Source organism: Equus caballus, chromosome 20 (assembly GCF_041296265.1).
Source record: "Equus caballus isolate H_3958 breed thoroughbred chromosome 20, TB-T2T, whole genome shotgun sequence".
Taxonomy (NCBI): Eukaryota; Metazoa; Chordata; class Mammalia; order Perissodactyla; family Equidae; genus Equus; species Equus caballus.
Genome location: NC_091703.1, coordinates 51431829 through 51452500, shown reverse-complemented (window position 1 = coordinate 51452500; position 20672 = coordinate 51431829). Strand labels below are relative to the sequence as shown.

The following is a 20672-nucleotide window of genomic DNA, read 5'->3' as shown; positions in this document are numbered from 1 at the left end:
TCCCATTATGTAATAAAACTTTATCACTAATCTGATGACAATCCCTACTTAGAACACCAGTGGAGCGCAGATTTAGACGAGAGGAACCGCAGCATTCTATGCACTGTTCATTCTGTAACAGCCATGTGGTTGGGTTGAGATGTTACAGGTTGTTCGGTAAGAACTTTCCATCTCTAATTAATTTTATCTGTGCTTGATATTACAGAATGTTCTGGAGTCTTCACCCTTAGCGAGTTCACCTTATACTCAGCATGAGCATGGTTTCCAATTTGGAGATCACAGAAAAGCATTATTACTTCAAGGTTGCCTAAATTATACCTCTTTCTGCTACATCAATTCTGGGCAATTTCCTTCACCTTGAACTTATTTCTCATTTGGTTATTCTTCCCCTCTCTTATCTTACTATTGCAAAACTTCCCTTTCTTTTCTCCAAATGATACCATATCTACTCTAGTTTATCCAAGAAAGGTTCTTTCTCCCCACTGTGTAGATTCAGTAAAGTTATATAGAAGTCATGATTATTCTCCTATTATTTGAAATTTGTTCTTGCCATCACTCGATACATACAATATATTCTTTATCATCTCCTCCCCAACTGAATCTCAAAACCTGGGTCACTTTTATTTTTCTACCATTGATCTAAGAGGCTGGCAAACATTGGCTCTCTTCTCTTCCTTGAGAAAGATGTTCTTGCGTGGTAAAACTAGCACTATCGAGAGATTGGGAGAATATTTACATCTCAAAGGGGCAAAGAAAGAATTTACAATTGCAAGTTTTCTAAAGTGAATGCTCTAGGGAAAAGGAAGTTAGGGGCCTATGGTCAGGAAGAAACCAGTCTAACATTTAGTCAAGGTGAGGGGAACGTGAAGACCATCTCGACCAAGAGTTTTTGTGCAGGAAGAACATGGCCTCTCTGTTTGCTACGCCCAAGGTAAATTTGATATGATATATTTTTTATCTCTTCGGTAGTCTAAATAATATCCTCAGATAAGGAGTGTTTATAGTCTCTGAACTCTCTTGTGAGTTACCAGAAGAGGAAGGACCCTCAACCCATAGTTTCTCCTCCACAGCCCAATGGTGCTCATTTATCAAAGTGTTCACTATGGAATCCTTTACTAGATTCCTATGTTTCTTTGGTAAAAATAGGTTTTGAAGGGGAAATGTAGAGGGGATTTGTGGAAGGGATCTGGATAGACCCCAAAAGGGCCTTTAGTCTAATAGTTTTCAAGTGAGTTTTCTAAAGGAGCCAAGATTATTGCAAAACTGTTTCCAGAACACGACAGGCATGGGAAGATTTAGAGACCTATTCCTTCTTCTCTTGCAGCTTGATTTTCATAAATCAAGGTTCTATACACAATTTCATTTCAAAAAATTATATAATTTACAAAGCTTGAAAATTGTCAAAAATTTTCAACTCCTTTTCTTACAGATGAGAAAAGAGAAATGCAAAGAAATAATATGATTTCACAAGTCTAGCGGTTATAATTATATATTTTGAAATAAACAGACCAATGTATGAATTCTAGTCCTTTGACTTACTGTGTGATTTGGGTCAAGTTACTTACCCTCTCTTAATCTATAAAATGTAGAAAATAATGTCTACCTTATAAGTTTGTTGTGGATACTAGATGAGATAGCATCTCTAAAGCACAGCCCCTGATTCATAATAAGCTTTCAAAAAACAGTAGTGATTTACCAGTAAGTCAATAAGTACCATTTATATGACAAAACTTACATCATGGATTGTGCTTGCCATCTTGAAGGGAAAAAAGGCTGGGTGTTGCAGAGTTAATCATAAGCTCAAATTTACTTCTAGGGTGGCCTTATGTGCGCAGTCAGGTTAGGAAAAAATTTCCATGATGTTCATGGATTTAGGCCTGGCTCATAAAGCCACCTAATGAATCAGTACTAACATTTTCTTTTTGCCATTTTTCCTTTTTGATTTGAAAAATGTAGTTTCAGAAATAGACATTCTAATTGACTATAGTCCTCCAGCCATAGAGTAATCTCATATTTATTATGTCTTTGGAAAAGAATAGGAGAAAAAAATCAATGAAATTTTCTCCTCTGTTCTTCTGAGTGTCAGGAATTCTGGTAGCAAAGGGATGTTTTAGTTGATTTGCTCACAAGTTTGGTGACCCACATTAAAAATCATTCTTATTCATAACAAAATTAAATTCTCTGTGTTGTTTGCTATGGGTTTTGAGCAGGACAAGACACATGAATTTTACTTAGGGACAAGCTGAAATGTCACCCTTTTGTCAACTGATGGGAACATTCTCAATCCTTTCTTTCCTAGCAAGAACATGTGTCATAATCAAGTTCCAAGTACTCAGTCTTAGTACTAGAATGTTCATAACTCTAATAGAAGGTGATAGGCTGAAAAATAAACCCCCAAAAGATATCCATGTCAAATCTCTGGAACTTGTGAATATTAACTTATTTGGGAAAAGGGTCTTTGAAGAGGTGTTTAAGTTATAGTTCTTGAGATGAGGAGATCCAAGATTATCCAGGCGAGTCTTAAATGCTATCATGTGTCCTTATAAAAGATCAACAGAAAGAGATTTGACACACACAGAAGACCATGAGGTAATGTGGTCATGGATGCAGAGAATGGAGTGATGGGCCACAAGTCAAGAAATGCCAGGAGCCACCAGAAACTGGAAGAAATAAGGTACAAATTCCTCCCTAGAGACTCCTGAGGAAGCAAGCCCTGCTGACACCTTGATTTTGGCCAAGTGACAGTGATTTTGAGCTTCTGAACTCCAGAACTGTCCAGCAGAATAAATTTCTGCTGTTTTAAATCACCAAGCTTGTTGTAATTTTTAGAGTAACTATAGCATACTAATACATGGGCTATATGAAACAGGACACAGGAGGGGCTTTTCTCAGTAGTGGGAAAATAATGAGCCCTAGACTAAATACTATTCTCATTTGCATAATACATCTTAAAATCAAAACAAAAGAATCAAGGTATTTACAAGTCACTTAACTGCATCCCAGAACAAAGTTCAAGAAATTTTATAAGAAAATGAAAATATCCAGCACTGAAAAAAGGTAAAAGTCGCAATGTCTGGCATCAGATATTCAAAGAAGCAAAAAAATAAGACCCATAGATAGGAGAAAAATCACTGGATAAAAACTGACCCACAACTAACTCAGATGTTATAATTATCAAACAAATACATTACAGAATTACTATAACTGTATTTCATATGTTAAACAGATTAACAAAGAGAATATGCATTTTTTTACAAAAAAAATCAAAACCTAGAAATAAAAATACAATGTGTGAGCTGGAAAATACATAGCATGATTTATGGCAATACATAGCATAATTTATGGCAGATTACTTGTTGCAGAAATAAAGATTAATAAACTTAAAGATCTAGCAATAGGAACCATGCAAAATGAAACTTTGAAATTTAAAAAGAAAGATTTAAAAAATAAAAAAATATCAGGAGTGACTAATGGGACAATTTCAAGTAGCATAATATATGTGTAATTGGAGTCCCTGAGAGAGACAGTGAGGGACAGAAACATTACTGAAGACAACAGCCAAAATTTTTCCAATTTGATAAAAAGTATAAACTCATAGATCCAAGAATTTCAATGAGCCTCAGAAAAGAAACATGGTGAAAACTATACCAAACACATTATAATCAAGTTACACAAAAAATAATAAAGATAAAGAGGTAATCATACTAGCAGTCAGAGAAAACAACAAATGTTATATACAACGGAACAAAAAGATGAATGAGAGCAAAACTAGGCAATTGGAAAAATAGTCAAACTACATCTTTAAAATAATAGATAGAAGAAAAAAACCCTGTCAAACCTGAATTCTGTGCTCAGCAAAAATATCATTCAAAAATAAAAGTGAAATAAGGCTTTTTTAAAAAGTACAGAAGCTGAAAGAATTTATCCCCACACACCCACATTATAAAGTTGATAAAATATTTCCAGCAGAAGGAAAATAATACCAGATAGAAAACATGAATCTACAAAAAATAAAGAAGAGTACTGGAAATTGCAACTATAGGTAAACATATGATATTTTTTCTTATTGTTTAAATATCTTTAAAAGATAATGTACTGTTTTAACAAAAATAAGGTGCAGTTTATAATATATGTATAAGCAGAACGTACTACAATAATAGTATCAAGGCTTGAGGGTAGAAATGCACGTCTATGGAAGCTTCTTATTCTATAAGCAAAGTGGTATAATATCGATTGAAGGTAGACTGATAAGTTAATGATGTATACCACTAACCCAAAAGAAACAACCGAAATAATATAACAGACTCAAGGCTAACACTAACTGAAATTAGGAAAAAAAAATGCAAGAATTAACAAAAATCGAATAATCAAAAAGAAGACAGAAAAAAGATAAAAACATGAACAAAGAATAGATAAAAACAAATAACAAGATTATTAACATAACCCTAGCATTATAAATAATCACGTTAAATGATAATGGACTAACCATTTCAATGAAATGATAGCTTGTCAGGGCAAGAAAAAGAAAAGATACAACTACATCCTTTCTACAAGAGTTGCACTGTAAATGTAAAGACACAAAGATGTTAGAAAATAAAAGAAAAATATATACAGTGAAAATGTTAATTTAAAAAAGCTATAATGCTGTTTAATATCAAATAAATTTTGGGGAAAAGAATAATATCAAGGTTAAATAAGATTATTCCATAAGGATAAAGGGGAAAGTCGTGAGTAGACACAACAGTTCTAAATTTTGCAGTACTAATAACAAAACTAAAATGAATCAGAAATCATTAAAATAGAAAAGAAAAAATTATAGGGAAAAATCAATGAAATATAAAACTTGTACATGGATGTTCACAGCAGTGTTACTCATAGTAGCCAAAAAACGGAAGCAACCCAAATATTCATCAACTGATGAACCAAGAAATAAAATGTGGTGTACCCATACAATGGAACATTACCCAGCCGAGAAAAGAAATTACTTTTATCTACAGCATTGATGAACTTTGAAAACATCATCAAAAATGAAAGCAATCAAATATAAAGGGCTGCATATTGTTTGATTCAGTTTAAAGGATATGTCCAAAATAGGTAAATACATAGAGAGAAAAAGCAAATTAGTGGTTTCCAGGGACTGAGGAGAAGAGAGATTGAGGGGTCACGACAAATGGGGGCAGGTTAGATTTTGGGGTGATGAAAATATTCTGAAAGTAGTTAGTGGTGATGGTTGTGCCACCTTGTGAATATACTAAAACCCACTAAAATATGCACTTTAATTTTGGTAGTGAATTTCTTAGTCTGTGAATTATATCTCAGAAAAAAAATAAATTAAAAGTGAAAAAAAACAACCGATATAATCCACCTTATTAATAAATTACAAAAAGTAAAAAAAACACTTATAATCATCTAAGTAGACACAGAAAACCATTTGACACAATCCAACATCCATTCTAAATAAGAGAACTAGAATCAGAAAGGAACATCTACAACCTTGTAAAGGGCATCTGTCAAAACCTCTGTATGACATTATATTTATGGGTAAAAGATTAAATGTTTTCCTCCTAAGACTATAAACAAGACTTCTATTCAGTGTGTACTGGAGATTCAACTGAAATAAGACAAAAATTAGAAATAAAAGATATCCAGATTGGAAATGAATAAACAACACTGATCATTTCTGTGGAAAAAAATGGAAGAAATCTACACAATAGCTACTAGATCTAATGAATGAGTTTAGTAAAGTGGCAGGGAACAATATCACTACAGAAAATCAATTGTATTTCTTTATACTAACACAAATAAATTAGAAAATTGACATTAAAATATGCCATTAGCAATAGCATCAAAAAAATGCAATACACAGGAATAAAACTGGCAAAAAACATGCAGGACTTGAACACTGCATACTACAAATCATTGCTGAGAGAAATCCAAGAAGCACAAAATAAAGGTTAGTATGTTGGATAACTTAATATTGTGAAGATGCCATTTCTTTCAAAATGCATTGCTAGGCACACTGCGATCGGAATAGAAATCCCAAGAATGTTTTTTATAGAAATTGACAAGCTGATTCTAAAATTCATATGGAAATGTCAGCAGCCTAGCGTAGCCAAAACAAGTTTGACAAGGAACAAAGATAGGGAATTAACTAACCCTACATAGTTTTAAGACTTATTATGAGGTTATAGTAATCAAGGCAGTTTGGTATTAGCGAAAAGTTAAACAGATAGATCCGCAGAACAGAATAGACTGTCCAGCAGTAGACAGCTGATTTTTTGACAAAGATGCAAAGGCAATTTAGTGATGAAATGATAATATTTTCAAAAAACAGTGGTGCTAGTAAAATTAGATATCCACATGCATAAGTAAACAAATAGAACTTTTATCCATATAAAGATTAATTCAAAATGAAGAGAAAATGTTTTTAACTTTACTTTAGGCAAATATTTCTTATATATGGCACCAAAGGAACACTATAAAAAAATAGCTTATGTAAAAAAGCTCTTTTGCTCTTTAGAAGACATTGTTAAAGGAATGAAAAGACAAGCCGTGGACAGAGACAAAATGTTTGCCATCGTATATTTGATAAGGGGCTTGTATCCAAATTATATAAAGAATATTCACAACTCAGTAACAAGAAGAGAACCAACCCCATTGAAAAGGCAAGGGCAAAAGATTTGAACAGACACTGCCAAAGAAGATGTACAGATGGTAAATAGCACATGAAAAGATGCTGAACGTCATTAGCAATTATAGAGATACACAATAATGCATAATTTTTATAAAACCATAATGAGATTCTACTACCTATTAGAATCTAATACATACTAGTGGGCATATGAAATGGCACAATCATTTTGGAAAGTAACTGATATTTTCTTAAAAATTAAAACATACACCTACCATATGATCCACTCCTAGAAATGAAAATATATCTTAAGATGTGTTACACAATTGATTACAACAGCTTTATTTGTCATAGTTCAAACTGGAAACAACACAAATATCCATCCACAAGAGAATGGATTGACAAATTGTGGTATATCCATATTGGAATACCACTCCGCAATAGAAAAGGGATGAGCTACTGATTCACACAACAGCAGGGGTGATTCCCAAAACAATTTTGGGAATAAAGCCATGTCAACCTAACAAAGAAGAAAAAGGATGATAATCTCAATTGATTCAGAAAGATTTAATAAAATTAAATGCCTATCTGTACTATTATTAACAAGAAATAATTTCTTAAATAAAAACAGAAGGAATTTTCTTACTCTATTAAGAATATTTTGCAAACATCCTATAGCTAACATAAAACTAAATGGTAAAATTTTGAAGGTTTTGAATGTTTTCCCCTGAGGTCATATATATGAGAAGCAAGGCCACTATGACCCTTTCTAATCAGGAATATGCTAGAGTTTTAGTGCACTGTCAGTTAAAAAAAATCAAGGGTATAGATAATGGAAATAAAAATATAAAATTATTTTTCTGTCCAAATGGTACGATTGCATACCTAGAATGTCTAATAGAATTTAAAAACTGTTATAATTAATAAATTAATTAAGTAATTGGATACAATGTCAAAATACAATATTCATTGGGACAATAGCATAAAAATCTCAATTTACTGGAAATAAAGTTACACAATATTTCTAAATGAAATATACAAAATATTACAGAGATTAAAGAACTCAAATTAATGGAGTTATATACTATTTACATATTAGAAGACGTAGTATTCTTATATCAATTCTTAAATTTATCTGTAGATTTGATACAATTTCAATAAAATTCTCCCTTTGGGCATCCCCTACCATTGTTATTGGTCCCATTAGAGAGCCACAACTTTTTATTTTTTTAAAGATTGGCACCTGAGCTAACATCTGTTGCCAATCTTTTTTTTTTCTTCTTCTTCTCCCCAAATCCCCACCATACCTAGTTGTATACTCTAGTTGTAGGTCCTTCTGGCTCTGCTATGTGGAATGCCGCCTCAGCATGGCTTGATGAGCAGTGCTAGGTCCTCGCCCAGGATCCAAACCAGTGAAACCCTGGGCCGCCGAAGTGGAGCACACAAACTTAGCCACTCAGCTATGGGGCTGGCCCTGAGATCCACAATTTCTGAGTTTTGACAACATCATCTCCTCCTTGCCATCCTTCAGCCCTTGAGTGATGGGATTCGTATTGTTGCTAATCTCTAGATTGCCTCATCATCTCCTATTTGACCTCTCAGCTCTTCTTTCGACTGTATAACTAATCCCTATATTACATCCCCTCTGTTTGAAGTACCCAAAATGGTTTCTCTTTTTCTGATTGGTATCTGACATATATATTTATAAAAATTACAAAATTCTAGCATGATCTTGCATATTTTTAAAAATAGTATGATTGATTTTGGCTCAATGTACATTTCAGCCCACATCACAAGTAGCTGGGAGATCTGTTATTAGCTTAGCTACACATTCCCCTACACAAATAGATATGAACATGCTTGTAGAACCTGCTTAGAACAAAAGCTCAGAGAATGCTAACACTGAAAAGTCTGCTAGAAAAATTCTGGTCCAATACCCTCGTTCCACAAATGAGTAATCTCGAACAAGTGATGTTAAGGAACTTGTACAAAGTTAAAGAAATTGAGCTGAGTCTATGACAGGAATATCTCATTCCTAGTCCAGTCTGTTTTCCTTTTGGTCTACTCCTTCGAAGACTATTCTAATAGCACTCTTATAAATAATATTGAAAGATAGTTGGAGGAGTCAAGGCCAATAGTTGGCATTGACAAAATAATATTAGAAGTATTTTGTTAAGTAATGGTAGGGTAGCCTCTTTGAATCTCAAGGGTCTTATTTTTAATGTGAAATAAAATGAATTTAGTTTGACTTTGCATTTTGATGGTTACAATGGACAAAACATTATTGAATACAGTTCACTGATCAAGGAATTTTCTAGGTGGACTGTTTCTTTCCTTAGTAGCAACTGTCCATCTTTGACCACAGACAGCTCTCTGTTTCAGTTCAGTGAGGCTTAGTGCGGGGCAATGTGATACAAGTAATGATGCTCTCACTAAAGCTTCCTCTGTCCTCAGTCCTTCAGGGCCCTCTAACCTCCACACATTTTCCTGGTATGTTTTCACATCCTCCTTCACATCGGCAGCTCAGAAAGACCCAGAAGATGGCATTCAGACTCCCCACATAACAAGAGTGTGTACTGATTACAGTACTTAAGGAGATAGGCTGTATTTTCAGACTCCTGTTTTTAAAATTGGGATATTTACTGGGTGACCATAAGTGTATTAATTTACTTTTTTTGCCTCCATGCCCCTACCTGAGTTTGTGGAGAGTTACAGTACCCACCTCGTGAGATACAATATGAGATCTTTTTAAAACAGTACCTGACACATGGTAAATGTTCCATAGAAGTTATTATTATTATTAGCAGGTCTGTGCTTGAAGTAATAAATGTCTATGATTTCTTCAGATACACAGATGGCAGGGTTGTCACTGCTATTTATTTGTTGAGCCTTAAGTAACGTATCGGTCTACTGAATTCCACTCTAATCCTGGTTTCAGTCAATGAATGAGTAAATCACATAGAGAAAGAACAGGACTCGGTGACTCATGAATTTGTGCACCAAGGAGCTGCTGTTCCTCGCAGTGATCACTAAAATTAGGTTAAAATATTCAAAAAAGAGTATTTGATGACTGTCCAGATATTTCGTTTCACACAGAATTATGATCTTACTGAAGTTTAGACGATAAATGACAAAGGAACAAAATGACCATGTGTTTAATGAGGAAGGCATCTGAGTGTGAGCACAAGTATGAATGCACTCAACCTGTCTCTCTTTTGCACTCTCTTTCTCTCTCATACACACGCACACACATATACACACAACTCAAAAGGAGCATCCACTCCAGGTAAGATTGTAAGTGAACATACGCGAGGCCATCTTGTTATGCTAAATGACCCCAGTCCCTCCTCTGTGTTACTACTCACTGCTCTGCACGTACTCTAAAATAATTCACATGCTCTCCTGATTTGTGGCCTCTGCTTACATATGTACTCCCCTATAGCATGATAAACTAAAACTTTCCTCTCTGGGTTTCTCTCCAGGAACAGGCTGACCACAGGCGAGAAACATACCTACAACGTATCCATTACAGCTGACGGAAGAATGGAACAATATGATGCCTGGAGCCTATCACTCCTGGAGACCCACATCCTTGGACCCCTCCTCATGCCCATTTTCCCTATTAACTACCTCAAGATTCTGTAATTCTTGAGGGTGGGTTTTTTTGAGACATTAGTCTGCCATCTCCCCAATTATGCTGGCTAATTGAATTAAGGCCTCCTTTTTTGATCCCTAACTTGTGATTCATTGGCTCAGATCACGGTGAGCAGAGTGAGCTCAGTGCTTGGTATCAAGATCAGGGGCTATATTAGTGAACTCCTACTCTAGCTTTTCCTTTCACATTCTTTCGTTAATTTATTTTACACAAGTTTTTTGAGAGTCATTATTTTGCAAACTCTTGATGCTAGAATACAAGGAATCAGAGACTAGTATTTAGAGTTCTTCCTCTCCCGAAAAAGATATAAACAATATTTAATATTACAAGAGTACAGTTTAGTAGATAACAGATATTAAACTAGCTGTATTTTGAACCTTTTAAGAGAAAATAATTATTATGTACAAATTGCTACCTTATAAGGTAAAAAATGAGGATTAAATTAACTCTGTTTTTACTCTTTAAGATAAAAAGTTTTAAAAAGTAATAAGGTCGAAGACTTTTTATCTTCACTTCATTGTCTGTAAATGCTGCTTCTTCAGTCCTTGTAATCATTTCTTATGAGCTTCTGAACATCTGAAATATAAAGGCAGAATCAGAAGTGGATAGCAGACTCTTGGTACTGTGGTAAAAAAGAACCACAGCTGATAGCTGCAAGGCAAATGATGCAATTAGAAAAGGTTGATGAGGATAGTTTACCCTTTTTGTTTCTGCTACCAATTATAAATCCATGTGGGGTGGCAGGAGATTTTCTCATCGATGGTAGCTCTTGATTTTGGATAAGTTAATGGAACAGTTTGGGCCCCACAGTTCAATAAGCAACAATTTGTTAAATCTGAGATTCTCCATCTCTCTTTTCATAGCTAATTTTTTAGAGTTGATTTCTTAGTTTGGATTTGTTATTTTCCTCTTACTTATTTCCCCTAAAGTATTTAGAAAAATTGAAAATTCCTTTTGATGGTGATTAAAAATAATAAAGTAATTTCTTAGGAATAAGGGCAATCTTAATTGGGAAATTTTATTCCTGAAGAGGACGTTCTCAGTGGTCCAGAGGAGAGTTGTTCTCCTTGTTCCTTGAGCAGCAGAGGGCAAATGTATTTTATGTATCTTTACCATCCAAATGGTGTGGTTTTTGATAATTTTAAGTATTGTATACCCCAAACACCTAATGGTAGTAATAATTTGCTTTTCTATAATTTAATAAGGAGAATTAGGAAATGAAGAGAAAATGAAGCTGGATAAAATACTTTCTTAATGTACTCAATGTATAAGTTTTTGCTTTAATTTCCACTATTTAGGTTTTTCTTATTAGATCCACAAAATCTCTAGTCCAGAAACATTGTAATATGCAATCTTCAGTATTGAACTTTGTGTTACAGGAGGGAAAAGTACTAATCTCAGAAGACAAATAAGAACTATTTTCATACAACTTTTATGGCATTTATCCTATTGATTTGTCTTATATTTCTTTTCAAGTCTTGTCAAAACTAATTTGAGTTTCTCAAGGCAGTGACTATATCTTTTTATCTGTTTCCTAAATATCTGGGATAACTATGAGGTGATCATAGAATGGTCATTAATGAATCCAAGCATTCCTAAATTATTTAGTTGTCCATGATTTTAAGTTCTTTATATCTGCGAAACAAAAACAATTTAAATGATGTATATTCTCATATCCAAATAATAAATGTCAAAAGGAATAGTCCAGTTCTGCTTTGTGATGTATTAAGTAGAATGTGTTTAACATGTTGGACATCCAGAGAGAAAGATGGAAATGAAGCTTATCTGTTCAAAAAAGGCATGGTTTCCACGTTCTCCGTGGTCACAAAGTATCCGAAGTGAATCAGCTGTAGTTTTTCATTTGGGCGTTCTTTTCTTTAGATTTAATGAACAAAATATCCGAAATAAATTTCTAATTGACTTCAGTACTTGGAAGAAAGGAACAATATTGCATTTTTGTCATATCTTTGGAAAAGAATAGAATAGAAAATCAATGGCAGACTATTCTTATGTTTGTTCACAAGAGTTCTGATAACAAAGAAGGTTACCCAATAAATTGCTTTTAACAGAATTTGAATTTTAGCTTCATTGACTCAACTAGCACTTATTCTCTTTCACAACCATCAAATATCCAATCTTCTTCACAGTTATACTACAGCAACTAGAGAAGTAATGGGTACATCATAGGTATTTAATTTTTGTTGACTTACTCTGATGTAGAGACAGTCTCACATGTCTCACTTTATGTTAGATAATGGCGAAATTCTCAATCATGTGTTTCCCAGCAAGCTCTTAGCTTGCAATACAAGTCCTTCATCTTCAATTCATATTATTATTATTATTGTTTTTTGCTTGTGAAGATTCACCCTGAGCTAACATCAGTTACCCGTCTTCCTCTTTTTTTGCTTGAGGAAGATTAGCTCTGAACTAATATCTGTGCCAATCTCTACCTTGTATGTGGGTCACCACCACAGCATGGCTAATAAGTGGTGGAGGTCTGTACCCGGTATCCAAAACTGTGAACCTGGATTGCTAAAGTAGAGTGTGCCAAACTTAACCACTATGGCACAGGACTGGCCCCTCCATTCATATTTTATAGAATGATGAAATTGGTTGTAGAAGCAAATAATTCTAGGACATATTTATTACTTTGTTCAGGGAGCTTTGCCAAGATTCTAAATATCTGTACATGTTTTAATAGCAAACACTTTTATTGCTGTAGAATAAGGATAATTAATGTTCACTGAGACTCTTATATCCAGGTTCTTATTGCCCTCTTTGGATGTAGTTAAAGAGAATCAATGGACTGTTGCTCCTAACATCTGTTTGTGGGATCTGGTGAACAATTTCAGCTGCTCTTTTCCGATATCTACTATAACAGACCGTGGGAAACTTGTGGAGGAGCTCAGAAATAACTCCGAGCTACATAGAAAAAAAAAAGAGAAATGCAATCTGACTTTATAACATGGGATGTTTATGCAGTGGCATTCATAAATCCTACTTGAGGAGAAGGACCTTTCTTCAAGGTACAACTAAGCTCGATAAGGTAATTTCCACACTTATTGATATGCTATCATTATTTATGTCCATGTATATTTTAAATAAAAATGCTATGAATTATGAACTCACCTGACCATTCTGGATCTCAATACTTTTGTGTATAAAACTAAATATTCTCAATGTCAATTTCAGTCTGAAATTCTGTTTGGATTTCTTATTACGTTGAGATTCATTTTTTAGATTAGGGACATTAAATAGTAAATGTGTTCTACAAAACACATACTTCTGGAATATCATGTGAATTGCTGCAGGATTATATTCAACCTTAGTGACTTAGCAATTTATACCCATCATCTTGTAACTGTTAAAGTTTCTTACAGAAACGGACCTTAAGATGAATCAGCAGATGGCATTTTTTGTGTGACAATGCACCAGCTTTTTTTAGTCTAACCTCTCTTTGAACATGGCAATATTCAGCCAAGCATAGAAATGTTCTTACTCTAATAAGCCTCAGTAATCAAGACTATGCAGAAGAGTTCTATAAATTAAAAGATTCTGTACTTCATTTTTTCAACAATACCTGAGTTAAGACAGATGATCTGTGGACAGTTTTCTCCTAAGAAATCATTTACAATGAAGATCCTTCTCTTTTTCTCTATTTTATTCTTCTTTGGTGTCTTCATTCCAGCAGGTAACATGAATCTTATTGTCAGAGGGGTCAGCGCTAAAGAAGGAGGGGGGCAGGATTTTTTAAAGTGAATATCATTGACATTTTAGATTTATTATATTAATACCATCAGCATAATCACATTATATTTATTTACAACCCCTAGAGGAGAAAATAGATGAATAATTTTTCAAGGGCAATACACTAGTAAAGGTTTTAATTCACTTTGATTATATGAAATTATAGATATTTATGTACATATAAGTTGAAAGAAAATAGTGCTATAGTGATTTAATCAGTCTCTAAAATTTAATATTCAATATTAAAATTGTGCTAAATTTAGCATACTAATAGATTTGAAAAATTTAGGAGTGAAATGAGTTTATGATTGGAAATTATTCATCCCACAGTTAAAGTATTGATCGCAGAGGTTAACAGAGATTGAATGGCTTGCTAAAAGGCCAAATTTTATTATATTCATAATTGAGACTAGTTGCATGTCTACTCATTTCTAGTTAAATTCTCATTCTCCTTTATCTTGCTACTTTCCCTGGATCACCAAGATATCTATCATTATTGGGATCAGAGGATATCACCATAAAATAAATCTATATATCCCATTCTCTCACTGTTTTCCTGCTCTAACACTCAAACATAAATAACTTTTTAGCCGACAATGTCTCACCAAAAGGGGACAAGTAAATGAACTCAAATTGATAATGTAACCCATGTAACTCAAGGATTCGGCATTAATTTAAATAAGAATAATCTTTTCCTTCATCATCTTCATAAAGATTCATTAGAACAAGCTCATTAAAATATCCTCTATTTCTTCAAATTTTCTGAGATATAGTGTAGATTTCAATATGCACTTTTTCTTCTTAATAATAATGATTTTAATAGCTAGTATCTATTCTGCATTTTGCCCACATTACTTCATTACTTCTTATAATACCCATATAAAGTAATCTTATTAATAAGAGAGTCATTCATTTCCATATTCAAGCTAATTTTAAATAAATCTGTACTACATGTTTATCATTTTCTAAAACCTCTTATAGTTTACAAGGCTGTGAAATAAAGAGAACTACACTAGTGTCCTTATTTCAGAAAACATTTTTTCTTATACTTTTGAAGTAATGTTTTTCTCTTTCAGTGAGCTCTAATCAACGAACTGTTAACAATCCTATGTCATCATCAAAGGTACCATGTATACGGAAGTTTAAGATACTATCCTCAAAGATACATAGCTCTACAACATTTGAAAAGGCACAATATGATACAGTGGAAACCAGAACAGGTAAAAAAAAAAAAGAAAAAGTGGAATGATATCTTGCACCTTTTAATCACTATCTGTTAAATGAAATGAGGGAAATATCCTAAGTATGTTCTCTATCCCACTCTCTATCTACTTAGCTCTTCTTTCTCCTCCTACTTTTATGAAGACTGAATTTCATGTTGAAAAAGAGAAATAAATCTTTATTTGAAAGTTATACGGTCTTATTTTTGATGAAACTCTATCTAGGCAAACATCCTATTTCCCAGAGGGAAAATTCTCCAGTCATTGCTTGCAGCATCCTTATTTATTTATTTTTTAATGTTCTTAGTGCCATTATGCTTAGGAGTCAACCCTTGTCTCAGTTTCTCTTTTACCTGAGAGCTGGCAGAATTTCTTTTTGTCAATTACCACTGTCCATTGTCCATAACCCTGACATCTTTGGATACACAAAGCATATTATTATATAGAAAGAGTAATTAAGATGTTCTTATTAGTTCTAAGGAAGGTCTACCCAGGATAACTTGAAGAAACAGTTGAGCAACAGAAGTCTAGACTGGGTGTCGGAGACTTATTTCAAATGCAATTCTTCTCTGCTTTAGTCTTTATCTCAGTCATGATTTAGAATATCATTTAGCAAAATGTCTTCTCAAGTTAGAATGTTATAAACACCATGTGAGTGATATAAATAAATTTCTATGGGGAGGTAAAGAAAGAGAGTTATTTTTGTGACAGTGTTCATAGTAAGACTTAATGAGTCTTTGGTCAAGCCAATTTATACAGGGCTCACAGTTGTTTTCCTTTTTTTGGCCACTAACTCATTGCTAAAGTCTGCCACAGTGCTTGATATATAGTGGGGGCTCAATAAAGATTTATTTAATGAATGAATGAATGATTAGATAGATGCATGTATGGAGGAAGAGAAGATAATCAAACAAATAGTCTTCAGGAATACACATATTTAGAGAGCAGAAAGAATAAAAATGAAGAAGACAGGGATATTTTGAAAACGAGAAACAAGGACAGAAGCAGGTAAGAGATTGTTGATTTGTTGCACCGTGATGCTAACGTTGAGGCTGATTCTCTGAAAGTGAGGCACTATTAGCTAAGTCAGACTTTCCTCAGATTTTTGAGCCTAAGAAGATTCCAAGTGGATTTGATTTCAGGATCTTGCAAGAGTTCAGTTACAGTGGCAAGTACTGATATTTAATATTTCATGTCTAAACTATGTGGAAAAATAATTTATTCTTTGGTTATTCTATTTGTTTAAGTTTTGTTGTATACCATATCACTTCAGTTATGGTTTGAAGAAAGCCAATTTAAAGAAGAAATATCCTTTATTGCAGTGTCCTATATCTAGTAACACTTGTTGTTTTGAGACTTCTTCAAAAAAAATAAATACCAGTAGTCACCACTTTTTGGCTACCAAATGTTGTTGACAATGCGTGTAAGTCGAAAAGCCTGCATTTATGATATAAAACAATCAAAAAACTCACATTTGCTCACTATGACTGATATGTACAAGTTTAAGTCTTCCTTCGGTCTTTAGTCTGCAATTCTGGAGTTCTTACTCTCAAAATCAAAATTACCTTGGTTATAATATAAATCAATTTATCTCTATATGTCTCTCTCTAAATGCCTATTTTTATCTCTTTATATGTCTATCAATATTTCTCTATTATACCTACAATTATATTAACTTACAGAATTATGCTAATTGTGTTTTCGTTTAAAATTATTTAATTTACATTAATTGTTTTACATTAATATACAATATCTAGTTACCTTCATCTCAAACTTAGGCTTCAGGACTCAGTCTTCTAAAGTCCTTTCCTCTTGGCCATAACACCACTCGTACAATAAAATCAGCTTGCAAAAATTCCTTCAGTTCTTGTATATTAGCTTGCCAAGCCATAGAATGGAACATTAAAATTGGAGCATATATAACTGGCAAAGTGCTTGTACCTAGAATATATAAAGAATTCTAATAAATCAAAAGAAAAAAATTCAGTAAAAATGTGGGGAAAAGACTTGAACAGGTAATTTGAAAACGTGGATATACAAACATTTAATGTGCCCATCCTCATTAGCAATCAGGAAAATGCATATTTAAACCATGAAAAGACACCACCGTACATTCAATAGAATATTTAAAACTTTTAAAGTTAGACAATACCAAGTTTTATAAGGCAAATGAAACTAAGAATTTTCATATACTGCTGAAGAGAGTGAAATTTTTAGCACCAATTTGGAAAACAATTTGTCAAAATCTATTGTAGCTGAAGACATTCATACTCTATGACCTAAGATTTCTATTGTGAATGTATCTACCCAACAGAAGACCATCACATGTGCTCCAGGCGATAGTACAAGGATCTTAATAGCAGCATTATTTGCCATATAGCGAATAACCTATGTGGTCATCAAAAGTGCAATAAATGAATAAAGTTAATATCATGTATTAATGAAAATCAATAATCTACATCTACATCCAAACACATAGTTGAATTATATGAATACAATATTAATTGAGAAAACACAGAAACCGAAGAAAAATACTATATGATTCTCTATTCCTTGGAGATATATATGTACATCTATATATCTATATCCATATCTGTATAATGTCTATGTATTTTGAATATATATATTAAAAAGCAAGAGTAAAGAAGATAAGTCATAAAAATATAAGAAAAAGCGAGGAAATTGGTACTTAATTCAGAATAGCGGTTACTCACAGGAGGAAGGGGGTTGTGATTCAGTGGGGGTATGTGTAGAACTTCTGGCAATGTTTTATTTCTTAATGTAGGTAGTAATTGCATGGATATTTGATTTACAGTAATACATCAAGCTTTATATTTATATTTTGTGTTTTATTTTGTAATACAAGAAAATATTTTTAAAAAGGAATGAATGCAAGGGTTTGGGCAAAATTATTCTCCTCTCAGAATGCCCTACCCTTGTAATATGTCACTGTGTGTATGGGACCTATGCTGAGGCAATTTGACTATGAGACAGATGTTGCCCATCTCAGGATAAACATGGGGCATGTGTTTTTATTAATATTATTTACAAATAATGTACAATTATTAGCTAACAGAGCTGCTTAGAGTGCTGGCTCCTAGGTGCCTGAATTTACATCATTCTGCAAATCCAGAGGATAATGAAAGGATACTCAGTGACAGAGTAGCCTCAAAATCTTCTTCACTTAAAATGCTTGCAGCAAAATTTATCAGTAATATTTCTACATTATGTAAAATGATATGCATATAAAAAAACCTCTAAGAAAATATTTTACTAAAGAAAGATGGCCAAGGGTTTGGTGAATTGCAGAATTAAAGAGTCTTTGGGGATGAAAGCATGTTTACAGATATCAGTGACAATGTCTCACCCATACTGACCCACCTTCTAAAATATGTCCAGTAGGGCCTGGTTATATTTATTCAGGATGGTAGATACATACTTCCTAAGACAAGATATTTCGTGATCATTATAAAAACTTTAAGCGTTAAAGTTGATTTATTGAGCCAAATAGTATTATATTGAGCCAAAACTTAGCTCCCCATTAATCTGCACTATTTATTTATACTTTTGTTCTGTGGGGATACAGGGAATAAATGAAAATCTTCTCCTACATTTCAGAACTTCCGTTAGTGACAGAGACTCCTCATATCCAAATAACTGCCTCATTCCTCATGATTGTCGAACTTATAAAATCAAAGGAAATGCAGTGCAAAGTGAGACTGGGAAATTTTTTTTAAGTTTCTATAGCTTTGGAAACCTTAGTGTGAGAGAGAAGGAAGGGAAAGTAGCCCTGAAAAATTAAGAGCCTTGCTGGAATATTCACTATGCTCATCCTTTCTGTTCATTTCTTATTCGTTATGCTAATTTCCCGAAGTATTTGTTTTTAAGCAGAACTTCTCCTGGGGGTGAAGGTAGCGTGCAGATCCAAGAGGAGTTGAGATATTTAAATAGAGTGAGACAATATTTTTCAGTATTTTAGAACTGCCGAAGTCAGGTTACAATGAACAATGGAGGAGGAAAGGATTCAGCATAGAACAGAACTAAGCATGAATGAAAAGGGAGGGAGAAGATGGAGATTGGCCCATTCATAGTCAATGGTCCTGGGGGATAAGCAAGACAGATAGAAGAAAGTATTAATAAACTGCAAGCTCTTCAGGTATCCTTTATTGAGTCACTACCTACTCAACTGAAATGTGGAGGAGTGAGACATCTAGTTTAGGATTTAGACGCTTCCTGATTTCTTTGATTTGCTCTGATATAAGTAGGGACAAAAATATTGGAATGAAAAATGAGAGACTGTCTTTCCTTTTTCTCCCCTCCATGGTCTATGCTTCATTGTGTGCCTTCTTTTAAATCTTTACATTTCTTTCCTGGATTACTAATTCCATCTATTCTTGCCTTTTTTCAGCTAAAAGTAAAGAGCGGTCCCCTCCCTTTAATTGGTGGAGGGCATGCATAGATTTTGGCGGTCAATGTAAAACTAAATGTGGTGAAAGAGAATTTGGGATGTCACACTGTGGAATGCCTGCAACTCATTGCTGCTTGAAAGAATGTGAGCCTGAGGAGTAATTGAAAAGACCCATTTACAGCAAGAGGACCAACATTAACTGAGTCTTCTCATTACTTCGTCACTTCTATTACTTCATCCACAGCCTAGTATTTCTGTCCATATATGTTTCTAATAAATAAAGAATTAAATAAAATATATTTTACCCTGAACCCTTCAGGAACATTGTGCCTGGTTGGAAGAAAGAGTCAGAATACAGAGGGGAGTTTGAACTCAGGAAAAGAAGCAGAATGGAGAGGAAAACTCCATGACGGGACTACTGTGTAAATGAGATCCTGGAGGCAATTCTATATTTAGCGTGTAAAGCAGGTTGTAAATGACTGGTGATGGGGACCGGCCTGGTGGCGCAGGCGTTAAGTGCGCATGTACCGCTTCAGCAGCCTGGCGTTCGCTGGTTCGGATCCCGGGTGCGGACATGGCACCGCTTGGCAAAGCCATGCTGTGGTAGGCATTCCACGTATAAAGTAGAGGCAAATGGGCACAGATGTGAGCTCAGGGCCAGTCTTCCTCAGAAAAAAGAGGAGGATTGGCAGATGTTAGCTCAGGGTTAATCTTCCTCAAATAAATAAATGATTGGTGATGTATATCAACATTCTTTGAAGAGAGTCAGGAGTAGGGAGAGAGTTGATGAAAGATGGAAGGTATTATTCCTGAACTGGTGGAAATGGTTGCAAGAGCTTGAAAGTACTATGGAGTCCTTGAAACTGTTTCATTTTAGTTATATTTTTCCTCTGTTTATTGATAGAATTTTTAAAATAAAAATAATTCAAGTATAAAGCCAGTCTTTTGAGAAGAGCAATCCCAAAAGGTAGAATAGAGGAAAATTACTTTAAGGAGGAAAAAGTCCTTGTA

General features: G+C 33.9%; 3 long non-coding RNA genes across 9 annotated transcripts in view; 1 reads left to right on the top strand and 2 right to left on the bottom strand.

Annotated features, from left to right (window-relative positions):
* Positions 1-1449, bottom strand: part of LOC138919555 (uncharacterized) — a 39296-nt gene extending 37847 nt beyond the window's left edge. The window contains exon 1 of the long non-coding RNA XR_011429801.1: positions 1-1449. This exon is cut by the window's left edge and continues 1383 nt beyond it. This is a non-coding gene — a long non-coding RNA (uncharacterized lncRNA).
* On the top strand, positions 138-19972 carry LOC138919552 (uncharacterized). 3 transcript variants are annotated; one of them, XR_011429794.1, is made up of 6 exons: positions 193-931; positions 2550-2674; positions 10114-13332; positions 13657-13977; positions 15110-15253; positions 19662-19972. It is a non-coding gene; the product is annotated as an uncharacterized lncRNA (long non-coding RNA). The 3 variants fall into 3 exon arrangements; XR_011429795.1 differs by lacking the exon at positions 193-931 and adding an exon at positions 138-156 and having other exon boundaries at positions 10114-13977; XR_011429793.1 differs by having other exon boundaries at positions 191-931; positions 10114-13977.
* The window catches only part of LOC138919553 (uncharacterized), an 84084-nt gene continuing 73719 nt past the window's right edge, over positions 10308-20672 (bottom strand). For all 5 annotated transcript variants that reach the window (XR_011429797.1, XR_011429798.1, XR_011429799.1 and 2 more), the window contains 3 exons: positions 17015-17194; positions 13867-14010; positions 10308-10862 (listed from right to left, as the gene is read on the bottom strand). This is a non-coding gene — a long non-coding RNA (uncharacterized lncRNA). The remainder of the gene's footprint in view (positions 10863-13866; positions 14011-17014; positions 17195-20672) is intronic.